This window comes from Eubalaena glacialis, chromosome 10 (assembly GCF_028564815.1).
Source record: "Eubalaena glacialis isolate mEubGla1 chromosome 10, mEubGla1.1.hap2.+ XY, whole genome shotgun sequence".
NCBI classification, from domain to species: domain Eukaryota; kingdom Metazoa; phylum Chordata; class Mammalia; order Artiodactyla; family Balaenidae; genus Eubalaena; species Eubalaena glacialis.
The window spans coordinates 40506654-40524178 of record NC_083725.1 but is presented as its reverse complement, the minus strand read 5'-3'; positions in this window follow the sequence as shown (position 1 = coordinate 40524178).

The window sequence follows — 17525 nt, the reverse complement described above, 5'->3', positions numbered from 1 at the left end:
AAAAAAAAAAAAGATCAGAAAGAGAAATTAAGGAAACAATCCCATTCACCATTGCAATAAGATACCGAGGAATAAACCTACCTAAGGAGGTCAAAGACCTGTACTCAGAAAACTGTAAGACATTGATGAAAGAAATCAAAGATGACAGAAACAGATGGAGAGATATACGATGTTTGTGGATTGGAAGAATCAACATTGTGAAAATGACTATACTACCCAAAGCAATCTACAGATTCAATGCAATCCCTATCAAATTTCCAATGGCATGTTTTACAGAGCTAGAACAAAAAAATTTTTAAATTTGTATGCAGACACAAAAGACCCCGAATAGCCAAAGCAATCTTGACGGAAAAAAACGGAGGAATCAGATTCCCTGATTTCAGACTATAGTACAAAGCTACAGTAATCAAGACAATATGGTACTGGCACAAAAACAGAAATTTAGATCAGTGGAACAGGATAGAAAACTCAGAGATAAACCCACCCAACTACGGTCAACTAATCTATGACAAAGGAGGCAAGGATATACAATGGAGAAAAGACAGTCTCTTCAGTAATTGGTGCTGGGAAAACTGGACAGCTACATGTAAAAGAATGAAATTAGAACACTCCCTAACACCGTACATAAAAATAAACTCAAAATGGATTAAAGACCTAAATGTAAGACTGGACACTATAAAACTCATAGAGGAAAACATAGGAAGAACACTCTAAGACATAAATCACAGCAAGATATTTTTTTACATACAGCAGGTTCTTATTAATCTACTTTATACATATTAGTGTATATATGTCAATCCCAATCTCCCAATTCATCCCACCACCAACCCCCCCCGTCCCTTGCTTTCCCCTTTTGGTGTCCATACCATGTTCTCTACATCTGTGTCTCTATTTCTGCCTACAGCAATATCTTTTTTGACCCACCTCCTAGAGTAATGGAAATAAAAACAAAAAAGCAGAAGAGACTATAAACTAGACAAAAAGACAACCCTCAGAATGGTAGAAAATATTTGCAAGCAAATCAACAGACAAAGGATTAATCTCCAAAATATATAAACAGATCATGCAGCTCAATATTAAAAAAGCAAACAACCCAATCAAAAAATGGGCAAAAGACCTCAGTAGACATTTCTCCAAAGAAGACATACAAATGACCAAGAGGCACATGAAATCTCTTCAACATCGCTAACTATTAGAGAAATGCAAATCAAAACTACAATGAGGTATCACCTCACACCGGTTAGAATAGGCATCATCAGAAAATCTACAAACAACAAATGCTGGAGAGGGTGTGGAGAAAAGGGAACCCTCTTGCACTGTTGGTGGGAATGTAAATTGATACAGCCACTATGGGGAACAGTATGGAGTTTCCTTAAAAAACTAAAAATAGAATTACCATATGATCCAGCAACCCCACCACTGGGCATATACCCTGAGAAAACCATAATTCAAAAACACACATGCACCCTAATGTTCATTGCAACACCATTTACAATAGCCAGATCATGGAAGCAACCTAAATGCCCATCGACAGACGAATGGATAAAGAAGATGTGGTACATATATACAATGGAATATTATTCAGCCATAAAAAGGAAGGAAATTGGGTCATTTGTAGAGATGTGGATGGACCTAGAGAACTGTCATACAGAGTGAAGTAAGTCAGAAAGAGAAAAACAAATATCATATATTAACACATATATGTGGGATCTAGAAAAATGGTACAGATGAAGCAGTTTGCAAGGCAGAAATAGAGACACAGGTGTAGAGAACAAACGTATAGACACAAACGGGGGAAAGTGGGGGTGGGGGGTGGGGGGTGGTGGTGGGATGAATTGGGAGATTGGGATTGACATATATACACTTATAATTATAAAATAGATAACAAATAAGAACCTGGTGTATAAAAAAATAAATAAAATAAAATTCAAAAATTCAAAAAAGAAAGAACTTGCTGTATAAAAATAATTAAATTAAATTAAAAATAAAGAGGGCATGCTCAGTAAAAACAAAAATTCAGTTGCATTTCTATACACTAATAATGAATTGTTACAGAAGTTAAGAAAACAATCCTATTTACAATAGCATCAAAAACAATAGTATGCTTAGAAATAAATTTAACCAAGGAGATGAAGTATCTGTCACTGAAAACTATAAAAATTGATAAAAGAAATTGAAAAAGACAGAAATACATGAAAGATCATCCATGTTCATGGATTGAAAGAATTAATATTAAAAATATTCATACTACCCAAAGCACAATCAATGCAATCCCTACCAAAATTCCAATGGTAATTTTCTTTCAGAAATAGAAAAAACAATCCTATAATTTGCATGAAACCACAAAGGACCCTGAACAGCCAAAACAATATTGAGAAAGACAAACAAAGATGGAGGCATCACACTTCCTGATTTCAAACTACATAACAAAGTAATAGTAATCACAACAGTATGGTATTGTCATAAAAACAGACATATAGATCAATAGAGGAGAATAGAGAGCCCAGAAATAAACCCATGCATATATGGTTAATTAATTTTCTACAAATGTGCCAAGAATATACAATGAGGAATAACAGCATCTTCATTGAATGGTACAAGGAAAACTGGACAACCACATGCAGAAGAATGAAACTGGACACCTATCTTACACCATACACAAAAATCAACTCAAAATGTATTAATGACTTGAATGTAAGGCCTGAAACCATAAAACTCCTGGAAAAAAACACAGCGGGTAATCTCCTTGACATTGGTCTTAGCAATAGTTTTTTGGATTTGACACCAAAAGTCTAGGTAAAAGCAACAATTAGCAGAGGGACTACATCAAATTAAAAAGCTTCAGTACAGCAAAGGAATACATCAACAAAATGAAAAGGCAACATATGGAATGGGAGGAAATATTTGCATTCCACATATCCAATGAGGTGATTACCCAAAATATACAAGATACTAATACAACTCAAAAGCAAAAAATTAATAACACAATTAGAAAATGGGCAAAAACCTGAGTAGACATTTTTTCCATAGAAGACATACAAATGGCCAACAGGTACATGAAAAAGTGGTCAACATCACTAATGATCAGGGAAATGCAAATCAAAACCAAAATGAGATATCACCTCACACCTGTTAGGATGGCTATCATCAAAAACACAAGGAATAAATGCTGTCAAGGATGTGGAGAAAAGGGAGCCCTTGTGCACTGTTTTAGTGGAAATGTAAACTGGTGCAGTCACTTTGGAATATAGAATGGAGGTTCATCAAGAAATTAAAAATAGAACTACCAGGGCTTCCCTGGTGGCGCAGTGGTTGAGAGTCTGCCTGCCAATGCAGGGGACACGGGTTCGAGCCCTGGTCTGGGAAGATCCCACATGCCGCAGAGCAGCTGGGCCCGTGAGCCACAATTACTGAGCCTGCGCATCTGGAGCCTGTGCTCCGCAACAAGAGAGGCCGCGATGGTGAGAGGCCTGCGCACCGCGATGAAGAGTGGTCCCCGCTTGCCACAACTGGAGAAAGCCCTCGCACAGAAACGAAGACCCAATACAGCCATAAATAAATAAATAAACAAATACTTAAAAAAAAAAGTAAAAGTCTATTAAAAAAAAAAAATAGAACTACCATATGAGCCAGCAATGTCACTTTTAAGCACATACTCAAAAGAAGCAAAATCATTATCTTGAAGAGATTTTTGTACTCCCATGTTCACTGAAGCAATATTTATGGTAACCATGATATGGAAACAACATAAGTGTCCATTAACAGATGAACAGATAAAGAAGATATGACATATATATGTATGAATATTATTCAGCCTTATAAAAAGAAGGAAATCCTGTCATTTGTGACAACCTGAATGAACCTGGAGAGCACTATGCTAAGTGAAATAAGCCAGCCACAGAAACACAAATACTGTATGGTATCAGTTATATGTGGAATCTTAAAAAAAAGTCAAACTCATAGAAACAATAGAATGGTGGTGGCCAGGGGCTGGGGGTCACAGTTGGGTAGAAATGGGGAGAGGTTGGTAAAAGGGTAAAAACTTTCAGTCATAAGATGAGTAAATTCTGAGAATCCAATGTGGTTCATGGTGATGCTAGTTTATAATCCTGTATCGTATAATTGAAATTTGCTAAGAGAGTAGAACTTGAGCATTCCTACTAAATAGATAAATAAATAAATAAATATGTGAGGGTATGAATGTGTATTGATCTGGCTGTGGGAATCCTTTTACAATATGTACATATATCAAATCATAACACTGTATACTTTAAATATGTTATAATTTTATTTGTCAATTACACCTCAATATAGCCAAAAAAATCAATAAAAAGTAGATAACATCCTACTAGATATCAACAACAGAACAGATATTTCACAATGAACATATGAATATAGGATCAATCTCATTATTAACCAAAGAAACTCATAAGATAATGAGATACCATTTCATACCAAAGAGATTGGAAAAAAATTAAATTGTCTAAAATATTAAGTTCCATAAAAGATACAGATCAATGGGACTGGATTTTTGGTGGAGCGGTAGGTAAGTTGGAATAGCCACTTTGGACAACAGTCTCACAATAACATGTGAAATTGAACTTTTGTATACTCTGTGACTCCACCATTCCACGATAAGTATATACTCTAGAGAAATTTTTGTGGATTAGGAATCATATATGAGAGTCTTTACTGCTGTACAGTTCATAATAGCAAAAACTAGAATCAATGCAAATATCTACCTATTAGAAAGTAGATATATAAATGGATTTCTTATTTGCAATATCACACAATAGAATGTTACACAGCTAAACCCACCAACATGGATGATTCTTAGAAAGCTAATTTTTTGTGAACAAGAAAAAATCAAGTCCCTGAAGACTACAAACAGATATAAAGCTTAAAACAAGCAAAACTAAACTGCCTATTGTTTAGACATAAATACACAAATGGTTGAACATTTTTTTAAAGGAAGGAATTGATGTATACACAAAATATTGGATTGTTAGCTGGGGGAGGGAGTAGAGTCATCTGGCACAAGACATAGCAAGGTAACAGCTAATATTCTTCTCTTTTTGGTGGTTGGTGAGTACATAAGTGTTTTAATGTGATTCTCTAAACTGTACATGTGTTTATATTTACTTATTTTAGTAGGATATATTTCAAAATAAATAAAGTATTCTCACAACAATGATTAAAAAGATTAAATGTGGCTAATTTTCACAGTAATGAATAAATCTCCAGAACAAAGAAATACATTATAAATTAGGGAAATTTCTGTCTATGTTTCTATTTTCCCATTTATTTTGTACGAATAAGATATTCTGACACAATTTTTTAAAGATTTGGTTTTAAATTTTTCTTTCTTAAATGCACTAATCCTTTCATAGTCTGACACTTTTAATTATGGCCTAAGATGTATTTAGCTTTAAAATTACTATTCTTCCAAATATAAATATATGTGCAGAATGTCTTCCAAATTACTCTAAGGACATTTTCAATCATTTTTTCATTAATTTTGAAGCTAGAATTATTTAAGTGCCTTAAGTCAAAGGCAGTTATTTGGCAAAATTTTTCATAACTAAAGATAGCTTTCATCAACAAGAAGAATTACAAAGGTCACAAGGCTCAAAGACATAGCTAAGTTTGTTGGATATCATTGCCCAGCCTCCCAAGTGACAAAGCACTTGACAATGAGATAGTGGGTGGTCCTGAAGCACTATTTCCAAACTTTCTCCTCCGTGACAGGACTTAGTCCTTTGGCAAGGAGGATTGCGGTGAAATGTTGAAGTCACATGGATGCACTTATTTGTTACTTTAAGATTATTGAATAGAACACATACACATATCTAGTTGACACAGTAGTTTTCCCTCACTGCTGCATAAGGCAGGAGTAAAGGTTCTTAAAGTGATATTCACAATAAGATCTCATGAGGTTTCTAGAAGGATCAGGGGAAGGAAGCTGTTATAAGAGGTTTTTTTCCGAAGAGTGGTTACTGGGACGCTCTGCAGCTCACCTGCCTCAGTGACACTGATTCAACTTACTTGCTGTATCTCCAATTGGGAAACAGAGGGTAAGATTGCAGGAGCCAAGCAGCAGATATATTCACTATTACGCTTAAGTTTTCTGAAAGAGACACTTATCCTTCTTTGAATGACTGTCCTGTTCTCCATAATAGTTATTTAACAAAATCATCAGGGGATCATAACATCTTAATGTTCGGCTTTTCAGGGACATACATGGCAGTGTGCCAGCGATACAAAAGTCACAGAATAAACACAGTACATCATTCAGGAATTTTAACTTCACCCAAAAACTTAGAGGTGAAATTTTAGGTAATTTAATCTGGTATGAAAGTTAAATCAGTTTTACAGTGAATCACATAAAGACATGTTATGGGAAAGTAGTCACAATTTGCATGCGTTTTAAAAAATAAACCTTCTGGTTTCAAAAATTTTCCCATTTTTATTGAATCCCTTTGGGGATTGTGTTCCCAGAGCGCCTTAAGCAATCTCCTGTGGCTATGCATGTACCTTCCTCTGCTTTGATGGAAAAAGTTTGAGACACACTGCCCTAAGTTATTCCAGGATTAGAAGAGACTAGATATTTTTTAAGGAAGAATCTGTGTTAGTGTATAAAGGGACAAGTCAGGGCACTCCAAAGTGTTGATCCTAATTGGACATTGACTTACTACTGTAAAATAACTTTTTCTTTTTTCCTGCTTTAGGAATCATTGTGCTTCCAAAATTCTGTACATCTGGGCTGATGAATAATTAGCAGGAGGTGAGAGAAATTTTTACCTCAACAGTAGACATGGAGAGAAGGAAGACTTTTTTTATTCATTGAAGTCAAGTCATAAGATCTCTTTTTCGCAAATGAGCTAAGAGATAGTGGATAGTAGAGAGATGGTAGGCCTTTCAGGAAGGGCGAGGCAAACCATGACATGTTCTCTGTGGAGAGAACTCGGATGTCAGCGGGCCAGGCAGAGAAGGCCCTGGCAGACCTGAGACACCCACCCTAGGTGGCCGGGAGCACAGATCTCTGTGGACAACGTGGGTGGTGGGCATGTGGCCCTCTCTTCCTCTTGCTGTCACTCAACCTGAGGTCTTGTTGGGAAGACAGTGACAGAACTTTCTGGCCATTGGCTAGTTGATCCCACACTTCCTGAGCTGGGCACGGGGAGCCTGGGGCAGGAGGCGTGGAGTCTCAGGACCATGCTGAGCTTTCTGGCACCACCCTCGAGAATGTGGGAAACTTGGGTTCTTTCTGTTCCTTCTCAGAACGAACCCTAGTGGTTCCATCAGCCCCTCCCGCCCTGTGCACCCCGCTTGCCTTCCTTGGTGTCCTTGCCGACCTGGGTGACCTCACTGCTCCCAGCAAGGGAGGTGACCTGATCTGCCTTCCTCCAATTTCCACCCACCTGTCTGCCTAACCTGGCCTTAGGCTGAGCATTTTTTTAAGAATAAAATCATGGTGGTGGTCAAAAAAAAAAAGAAAATTTTTTTTGCCTCAGTACAGTGGAGGCAAGAAAACTGCCTATTTGGAAGAACCCAGGGTTGTGGCATGACAGGACATGGCAAGATGTGGCCTGTCATTGGTCAGGGTCGGGAAAGAGATGACAAAGATGAGTCAAGATGATCAACCTACGGAGAAGACTGACTTACTGAAAGAGAGGAACAAGTGAGAACAAGTGCCTGTTTGTTCAAACCAATTATTCAAGACAAATGACATGGTTTGGGGCAGAATATGAAGTAGTGGTACCTGCGTCTCAATTTCTTCATTTATAAGATGGGATAACACCACCTTTCAGGGCCTTGTGGTTTAAAGAGATAATTTAAATCATCTGGGATAGTGTCTGGTATTAAGCAGGCACTCCATAAACGGAAGCTACTGTTATTATCATTGATATTTACTTATATGAAACCTATGTTGGCTTATATGTGGTAAAATAAACCCAAGGGTTTAATGGTAAATATAGAAAAATTGTGAAAACTGTCAATAAGATACCAGCTATGAGCCACCAGGAGGGCTCTGTAAAATCCCATGCAATAGGGACTAGTCACTTGCCAAGTCTGGCGTGGCCCAGTCTGCAGCCACAAGTAAACTGGAAGATGTTTTCTTCTCCTTTTTTCCTCTCAGATGCTCAGTCCTCAAGTGGCTTCCAACATTCACCTCCACTGAACCTCAGTGATAGAGATATTCTTCCTTAAAATTTCCAAAAATCTAAGAATAGTTTTATCTACAAAGAAAGTCTCCCTTTTAATAAAGATACCTACCTATCAGGTTATATAACGCCTGTGAACTCCTTGCTGAGAAGGGGTGTGAAATTTTTAATGGCTTACCTGTGCTTTGCATTCGCTTCCTGTTGCAGGTCATTATGCCACTCTCTTGATATTTCCTCCTGGTCACAAAGATGGCCTTGAAAGCCCAGGCTTGTGGGCACAACATTCGTAGACCAGTACTTGTCAAACTTCCAGTGTATATAAGGATTACGTGGGCTCCAGTTAAAATGTAGACTGTGACTCAACATGTCTGGGGTAGGACCTGAGAGTCTAAAATTCTAACAAGCACCCAGGTTCCGCTGAAGCTGCTGGTCTGCAGAGTACACTTTGAAGAGCAAGGCGCTAGACCAGAAGGCAGGGTGAGCCATGTTTCTGGCTCATTGGCTGCTTCCTCATTTTTTGAATTTTAGGTCATCTGTGAGCAGCTCAGCAAAGCCCCTGCATCACCTTCCCGAGTCCTACCTAGCCCTACTGCTTAATCAGTATTTAAAGACCCGGCTTTAAATAAAAAAGGTGCAGCTAACTCACGCTGCAGGGATTTCTGGATTCACACTGGGTGGATTTTGCTAATTGGTAAGGTCTGCCCTTATACCTGTTTGCTGGGAAAATGACATGCATATTTTATGAAAGCACATTGAATTATGTATCTGTGATTACAGAAGATTAAGAAGAAAGTCAGTTCCAAAGAAAATTCTGTTTGTTAGCTGCCAAGAATTTAGCTGACTCACTTCTTCATTCTTTTTCTCTTTCTTTTGGAAAAACTTGCCCAGCCAACCACAAAATGGCTCTGGGAGACTCAGGTCCCAGCAGGATAAGGAGACAAGTATTCTCCTCTTTACAAAAATGCCCTTTCTTTCAAAGGTATTTATTTGAAATCTCTCTTTGCTATTTTCACATCAACCCTGAAGTTATTTTCCAGCAGAGTGTATATACATTTTAATCAGCATTATCTCAAGAGGAAATTCTATACTCTAATTAATGGCTCAAGGATTGTGTTAAGTATAACAATTGCCTGACAGTCATAGTTTTGTGTTAACTGTATGACTGCTGTTTGTGCTTCTTTTATTCAAAAGTCATGTTATTATCATCTCCAGATAATCAACATTTACTTCCAGCATTCAGAGCATAAGCAAGGTGGTGCTGTACTGGCCAGCAATTTTGTTTAACATGCCTCATTGCAGCATCTCAGCCCTCAGTGCGAGGATGTCGTGCCTACTTGGTATTACTCTGTGTGGTGGAGATTAAGATGATGACAGGTTGCACTTTGTGATGCTTTAGGAAAATGTAACAAATTAAAGGGAAATCATGAGGTGCTCAATATATTCTACAAAACACAATTCTTTCCCCTGTCTTTGTTCTTATTCTTCCTATATTTCAGCTTCACATGAGAGAAATCACCTCTGGCTTGTAGTGAATACTACATGAAGAAAGAATATTGAAGCATAAAACATCTGAAGGCAGCATTGTTTACTGGTGCTGTGTCGATCCAGAGAGAAGCCCAAGGCCGAAGGAGAAGTCAATAATACTGATACTGTCTCTATTTAAAATGTTGGTATTTTATTCCCTGTTATAAGGGTTTTTGTATTAATTTTAATTTTTAAAGATATCACGTTAAAATATCATTTATCTTTATTAGTTTTTTTAACACCCCCTTAAATTTTGTGCCCAAGACTAGAACCTTACCTTAGTCTTGGCCCTGTCATTAGAGAGGTGATAATCTATTTAACAGCTAAGAAAAGAAGACCACTTACAAAGAAAAGGCTGAGTTGATGTCACTGCGTATTGAGCAAAAGGGAAAAAAATGACGGGTTGGGTTTTCATGAATTGGAAATCAAAGCTAATAAGGTGCGGATGTTTAGCTGATTTTTGAAGCTGCAGGGAGCAGAGGAGATGCTGTGAGCTTTCTCAGAAGGCTCTTCTGTGTCAACTTAAAATCATCTCATAAAAGAGATGCCTTTGTTGCAATTAGACTTTATTAGTTTTTCTGGGTTTTCTTTGTTTTAACAGGTCCTTTATGTAGTAATTCGTAACTTGTATCAAAGCTGACTTTTAATGCACATGATTTAGAGGCTGAGAACCAACTGATGTGGATACAGGAGGTAGCCATTCTCCCAAATGCCAGGCAATAGGATTGCTGTAATCTTACTTTCAAACCAAAGACTTCATCCTGGCAGTTGTAGCCTCCTTTTTCATTTTCATCTTGAGATAGTCCTTGGCACAAGCTTAGTTAGGAAGCTGGCTTTGATGGATAAACCACAGACTTCTAACTCACAGTTCATGTGATACTGGACAAATTAACCTCTAAGTTCACTATGTCTGTCTTCTCTTATGTTAAGAGGCATGAGTAATGTGTGACTGACACACATACCTTATCAGGTTTTTTCCAAAACAATTCATGTGAAGTTGCTTTGTAAATTATGCATTGCCATATTTATTGTCATGGGACGACCGTGAAGTCACTGAGATGTACATAGAAAACACTCCTCCAGATTTATCCATAGGTAGTAAGTTGTAATTAAGGAACACATATAGTTGCAATAAATGTACAGAAATTTTAAATACCATCTCTCACCACCTCCTCTCTCTATTTAGTCAGTAGAGATACAGATGGACCCAATCAAGTATAGTCAATCTATACCTAATCAGTTCAGTGACCAAGCCACCTCCACCCCACTACCCTTATGTGGATTATTGCAGGGGCCTCCCACCTGGTCCACCTGGCTCTGCTCTTGATGTACACACCCCATGTCCCCTCACTCCAACCTCCACTCCTACTTACAATTTCTTCTCAGCTTAGCAGCCAGAAGAATGATTTTTAAATGTAAGTCAAAACACATCATTCTTCTGCTCAAAACCTACCAATGGTTTACCAACTCACTCAGCATAAAAGCCACATTTCTTACAAGGCCTATAAGACTTTCCAGAAACCTGTCTCTCATCACTTCTCCACATTGATCTTCCATCATCTCCCACTTGTTTCCTACATTCCTGCCACATTGGCTTCCTCTCTGTTCTTCGTTTCCCTTGGGTCAATTCCTTACGTTCTCAGTTCCTTGGTGTCCTCGTCTTTAAAACGGGCATAATAATAGTAAGAACTTCAGAGGATCATTGTTAGGATTAAATTAGTTAAAATGTCTAGAACAATGTTTACACACAGTATTTAAAATATTCAGTATTATATTATTATCATAATTTTCATTACCTTCATCTGATTTTTTCAGAGTCTGTAATGATTTGACTCCAGAACTGACAATAGTCTCCGAAAGGGTCATATTACCTTGTTGCTTATTCATATGTAACATCTTTGACTCCCCACTGCAGATAAATAAAAGTCAGAAAATTCAAATACTATACAGTTTTCCTGGCCCTTGCTGCTATGTCTTATGTGCTCACAGTTTTCCCTGAATTCTCCTTTCTTTATTCTTTGGGGAAAGTTAGGGTTTGTTTGTTTGTTTTCTATTTTCTCTTGTGTTCTTTCTTTCCATTTCAGTTTAATGCCATATTCCACTTTGCCTTCATATTTATAATCCAATTTCTCCCAAATTTCACACCCTGCCTTCCACTCTTAGTCTTCAATTCTTTCTACAAATTCACTCTGCCTTCTTACTCTCTCACATGGGAGCAAGGGTGCATTTATTTAAACACCCTGGAAATCCTATATTTTGGTAGGAAAAGACTGGTTTTCTGGCAGTGGTAAAGATTCCTTGAAGGAATGCATGATGGTGCCAGATTGTAATCTGATAAATGGAACTTGAATACAAGGTAAAGATGTGGTCACAAGGAAAACAAAGACTCACTCACTGGTCCAGGGTACTGGGTCAGAATAAGTCCAGCAGCGAGGCTGACTTGATTATAAGTTTCAAACCACAGTTCCATTGGTCCTTATGTTTTGTCTGCCTGGGAGGGAGACTGGAGTTAGGTAGGGACTAAGCCTACAGGTAGCATTAAAGCATCCCAAAGTGTGGGATAGGTAGGACTGGGGAAGGTAGTGAGTGCTAGTAGGGACAAGGTGGTGAAACTGAGCAGGACCCTGTGGGACCTGCCCAGGGACAGATCCCCCTATGTTCCCCACCTCCTATTTGTAAAAAAGCTTCAGCTTCTTGGCCTTCCAAAGGGCAGATTTAATCAGAGAAGTGAAAAAATACAGAAACAAAAGAAAAAAGTCAAGAAAGATGAAATAATAATAGTTTAGCCACAAAACAAATTCAAGGACATAAGTTCATCCTCAAAGGCTATAGATAATATCCTGAGCCATATCCTTAATTTGTTTTGCATATGCTAAAACCCCTGCCAGGTGGAAGAAGCTAATGGCATAATGACCATGAGCACACAGCACTCAGACCACCTGGATCCTGAGGACTGAATATGTTGACCCAGGTAACATCACCCCATTACCTCACCATCAACCAATCAGAGACTTGTGCATAAATTGATCAGGCCACCTGCAACCCACACCCCTGAACTTGCCTTCAAAATTCCTTCTCTGAAAGCATCAGTGAGTTCGGGCATTTTGAGCATAAGCTGCCCATTCTCCTTGCTTGATGCCTTGCAATAAATGCTATACTTTCCTTCACCATAACCTGGTGTCAGTAGATTGGCTTTGCTGCATGTTGGGCAAATGGACCTGAGTTTGGTTCAATAACAGTGGGAGTGGTAGGCCAATACGTTCACTCATTAGCCTTTTCTTGTTTTCATAGGAAGGACAGAGCTATCTTATTCAATTTATATTTTGTGAAAGAGTTTAAGCTTAATAATTTTAATACCTAAGTCTGCATTCACTTTTTAAAAGCACAGTTAAATGGAAAACAGCCTCCTCAGTGGCTCATATCTATAAGAAGCCAAATGGTTTGTATCAAAGTACTTTTACCAAAGCACCAGCAACAGCCTGTATGAATAAAATTATAAGGACAGAAAGAGCAATTCAGAGGAAAGAGCATAGCTTGGGGATAGGTCTTGGAAATTCAAATAAAGTGAGAGGGAAAATTGTGGTATTTAAGGAACCAATCTTCTTCTTCTGTTCACTGAGCCAGGCTTCAGTTTTCTTGTTCCAACAATGGACATAGTAATTACCTCAAGAAATACTATAGGAATTAGAGGAGATAATATAGGGAATGTCTTCACTGTAATGTCCAGCACATGGATGAGTGCCTATATTAGCTTTCTATTGATATGTAACAAATTACCAAAAACTTAGTGGCTTAAAATCACAGACATTTATTATCTCACAATTCTGTCAATCAGAAGTCCAGGCACCGCGTGGCTGATTTCTCTGCTCAAGGTCTCACGAAGTTAAAAATCAAGGTGTTGGCTAAGCTGCATTTCCCTCTAGAGACCTGACTAGAAAAGAATTCCTTTTCAAGCTCATTCAAGTTGTTCACGGAATTCAGATCTTAGCTAGCTTCATCTGGAGATTATTCTCAGACCTAGAGGCCACTCTTAAGGATGAGGAGCACATGGCCACTTTCATATTGAAAGCCCAAAACAGAGAATATCCCTCACATCGAATCTCTCTCATACTTTCAAGCTCTGTGACTTCGGAGAGAGCTCACCTGATTAGGTCAGGACCTCTAAAATAATCTCCACTTTGGTTATCTCAAAGCCAACTGAGTAGTAACCTAATCACGGGAGTAATATCCCATCATAGTCACAGATCCACCCACACTCAAGGGAAAGAGATTATACAGGCAGGTATGAGGGAGGGGGTGGGAGTAGGCAGCCATCTTAGGATTCTGCCTACAGCAGTGCCCATTAAATGATTGTTATTGTTTTTTGTTACTGAGGTATAAATTAAGTAGACTCCCTAGGTAGGAACAATACTTCTAGTCAATAAGAATTCCATATTGTATGGTGAGGTATTCCATAGAGGTAAAACATGTGTATAACAGATTCTCATAGGTAAGGATGCCTGGAAAATTTAAGGGGATTAGCACTTCTTAACTTAGAGGTCTGAGAGGTGACTTAATGCTGACTCAACAACAAACCATATGTGAAATCATATTTGGCTTCAAATCCACTGTGGGCGAGAAAGGAGAAAACATAAACTAGAGCACACAGTTATTATCTGGAGCACGCTGGAGGGGAAGATAAAGCTAGGTGTAAAGATTGTAAAACTAAATTTAGTTGGCAAGGGAGCTGTTCAGTCTCTGTGTCTGGAAGTCTTCTAAACTAGGGCAAATGATCCTATATTTGAGGTGCTTTAGGTAAGGTGCTCCCTGAAACCAAGAGGCAGGCTAAATGTTGTATTCATTCCTTCCAGACCTAGGACTCTGCACCTAAGGGGGCAACACTCCTATTGAATCAGTGCTCTCCCCAGGATCCATCCCAGCATTGAATTGTGTCTGTGAGAAAGAATGCTGTTAAATCAGGATTCCTTGATTAAGACTAGTTAATGTAAACACTGAAAAGCCCAAGTACTATTAATACAGCTTTTGGCAGCAATAACAGAAAGAAGAAAGAGCTGTAATAGAATAACAAGAAAAATAAATTCTGATCCTCCTTTCCCCGTCCACCCCTCATATCCCATTTGGTGATATGAGGGTCAGAATTGAGCAGGACTTGGATGTTTTGCTCTCGCATGTCATTGTTGTACTGAGCCCTTCCAGGCATGTGCAGAGCTCATGCTCAGGAGATTAACTTTCCAAAGCCAAAATGCTTGACCAACTTGAAATCTATTTGTGGAATTTATTGTTATTTTCATCATTGAACCATGAAAAGTAAATTCCACAAATAGATTTCTAATACCATCTTCCATCAGGAAATATCTCTAACTTCTTAAAGTGTCCAAGAGTTAAAGAGAGCTGGGAGACATATCATTACGTTAGTCTATTTACAAATATTCTTTTTCTTTTTTATATCTGGGATTTTCTACATCTGGGATTTTTTACTTGAGAAAGAGGAATTGTTGTTCTGATTACTGTCAGTGTCTCTGGATAATGTGGTTTTATCACCAGAAGCCTTGAACACTTTTCTTTTTAACTTGATAGCAAAGAGAAATATAGTTTCCTTTGACATAACTTGGACAAAAAAAAAAAAATCCATAAACTAGTAGAACAAGAAGACACTGCATAAAATGAACAATTATGTTTTTGTTTTTTTGTTTTATTTTTCTTTTTTCAGGAAGACAAAAAATCTAATTTGTTCCTCCTGAGAACTTTTAATATTTGGAAAATGAATGGCAACTCTTGATGAACATTGAGAATCATGTTGAAAGGGAACTTTTTATAGTCATTTCATAAATAAGGTGATTGCAGAAGACAAAAGCATATGTATATATTTTTTAATTGAAGTATACTTGACATATTAGTTTCAGGAATACAACATAATGATTCAATATTTGCATATACTGCATAACAATCACCAAAATAAGTGTAGTTAACACTCATCACCATACACAGTTACAAAATTTTTTATCTTGTGATGAGAACTTTTACGATTAAATATCTTAGCAACTTTCAAATATGCAATACAGTATTATTAACTATAGTCACCGTACTGTACTTATTTATTTTGTAACTGGAAGCTTGAACCTTTTGACCCCTTTCACCTATTTCACTCATCCCCCAACCCCCTGCCTCTGGCAGCCACCAATCTGTTCTCTGTGTCTATGAGCTTGTTTGTTTGTTTTTACATTCCACATGTAAGTGAGATTTTATGTTTTTCTATGTTCTTGATTTTAATGAGGTACATGATTTTCTCCTACCATTGAAATTCAAGTATCTGGTCTTGAATTTCAACAAGCATTTATAACTTGTTGATCTACTTATGGAGCTAAAATAATATTCTAACAAACATTGTCCCTGCCTTTAAGTAACTGATTAAAGGGTTAAAGAAAATGGAACATTAATGTGAACATGATAGTCAGTAAGAATTTGTGAACACTGAGGAAAAGGCTCTAGATAAATGATCCAACAACAAAAGAAGGATTATGAATATACCTCAGACTAATGATTGACTGGGTATTCTGGGAATACATTTTTGGGGACAGTGGGTTCCAAAGGAAAACTAACACCGGTTAAACATCTACAGCATGTAAAATCTCTTTTACTTAGACCGTCTCACTTAATGGAAAGATGGTGGAGAGAAGGAATGTTTATTGAGAGTCAGTGATGTACAGACACATTGAGAGGCACTGTCCAGGTACCATCTCAGGTGTCACCAATTTCTCACAACGATCCTGTAAGTAACATTGGTTTTACAGATAATCTCCCAGAGCCTCAAAGTCTTTGACTTATTGGCTCTGATTACTATTGCTGTATAAGAATTTGCCCAGGGCTTCCCTGGTGGCGCAGTGGTTGAGAATCTGCCTGCCAATGCAGGGGACACAGGTTCGAGCCCTGGTCTGGGAAGATCCCACATGCTGCGGAGCAACTAGGCCCATGAGCCACCATTACTGAGCCTGCGCGTCTGGAGCCTGTGCTCCGCAACAAGAGAGGCCGCGATAGTGAGAGGCCCGCGCACCGCGATGAAGAGTGGCCCCCACTTGCCGCAACTAGAGAAAGCCCTCGCACAGAAACGAAGACCCAACACAGCCATAAATAAATAAATAAAAATTAAAAAAAAAAAGAATTTGCCCAAATTTAGGAGTTTAAAACAACTTTTCTCTCTCTCTCTCTCTCCAGATTTGTTGGTCGGGAATTTGGAAAGAAATTGGCTGGCCAATTCTCACTTAGTCTCTCAGGTGGTAGCAGCCAGAAGGCAGTGGGGCTTCAGTCCTTTGGCTTCAGTCCTGGACTTCCCAGGTGGCTCACCTGTATGACTGGCAGAGGCTACTGGCTATCAGCTGGGAGCTCAGAGAGGACCGTTGACAAGAACACCTATATATAGCCTCTCTAAGCATGGTGGTCTCAATATAACTAGACTTTTTCCACGATGACTGGCTTCCCCCAAAATAAATGCTCCACAGGACTAGGTAGAAGCTACGTGGACTTTTCTGACTAGCCTCGAGAAACACTAGCATCACTTCTGCCATATTCTGTTGGTTGAAGCAATCAGAAGCCCACCAAGACTCCAGAGAAGGGGACATAAACCCTACTTCTTAATGAAACAAATGTCAAAATATGTGAGGGCCATGTTTTAAAATTGCCATACTTGTTCAGAAACAACCAGTAAGAGCCCACTAAAATTAATTATAAACAATAAAACCTCTGAGTGCAACTCAGGGTGTATAGTGAAAGGGTTTTTAAGTTTGCAACTAATAGAAATTTAATGCTAGTAAGGGTGAGACTAAAAGAGGTTATAGGTTT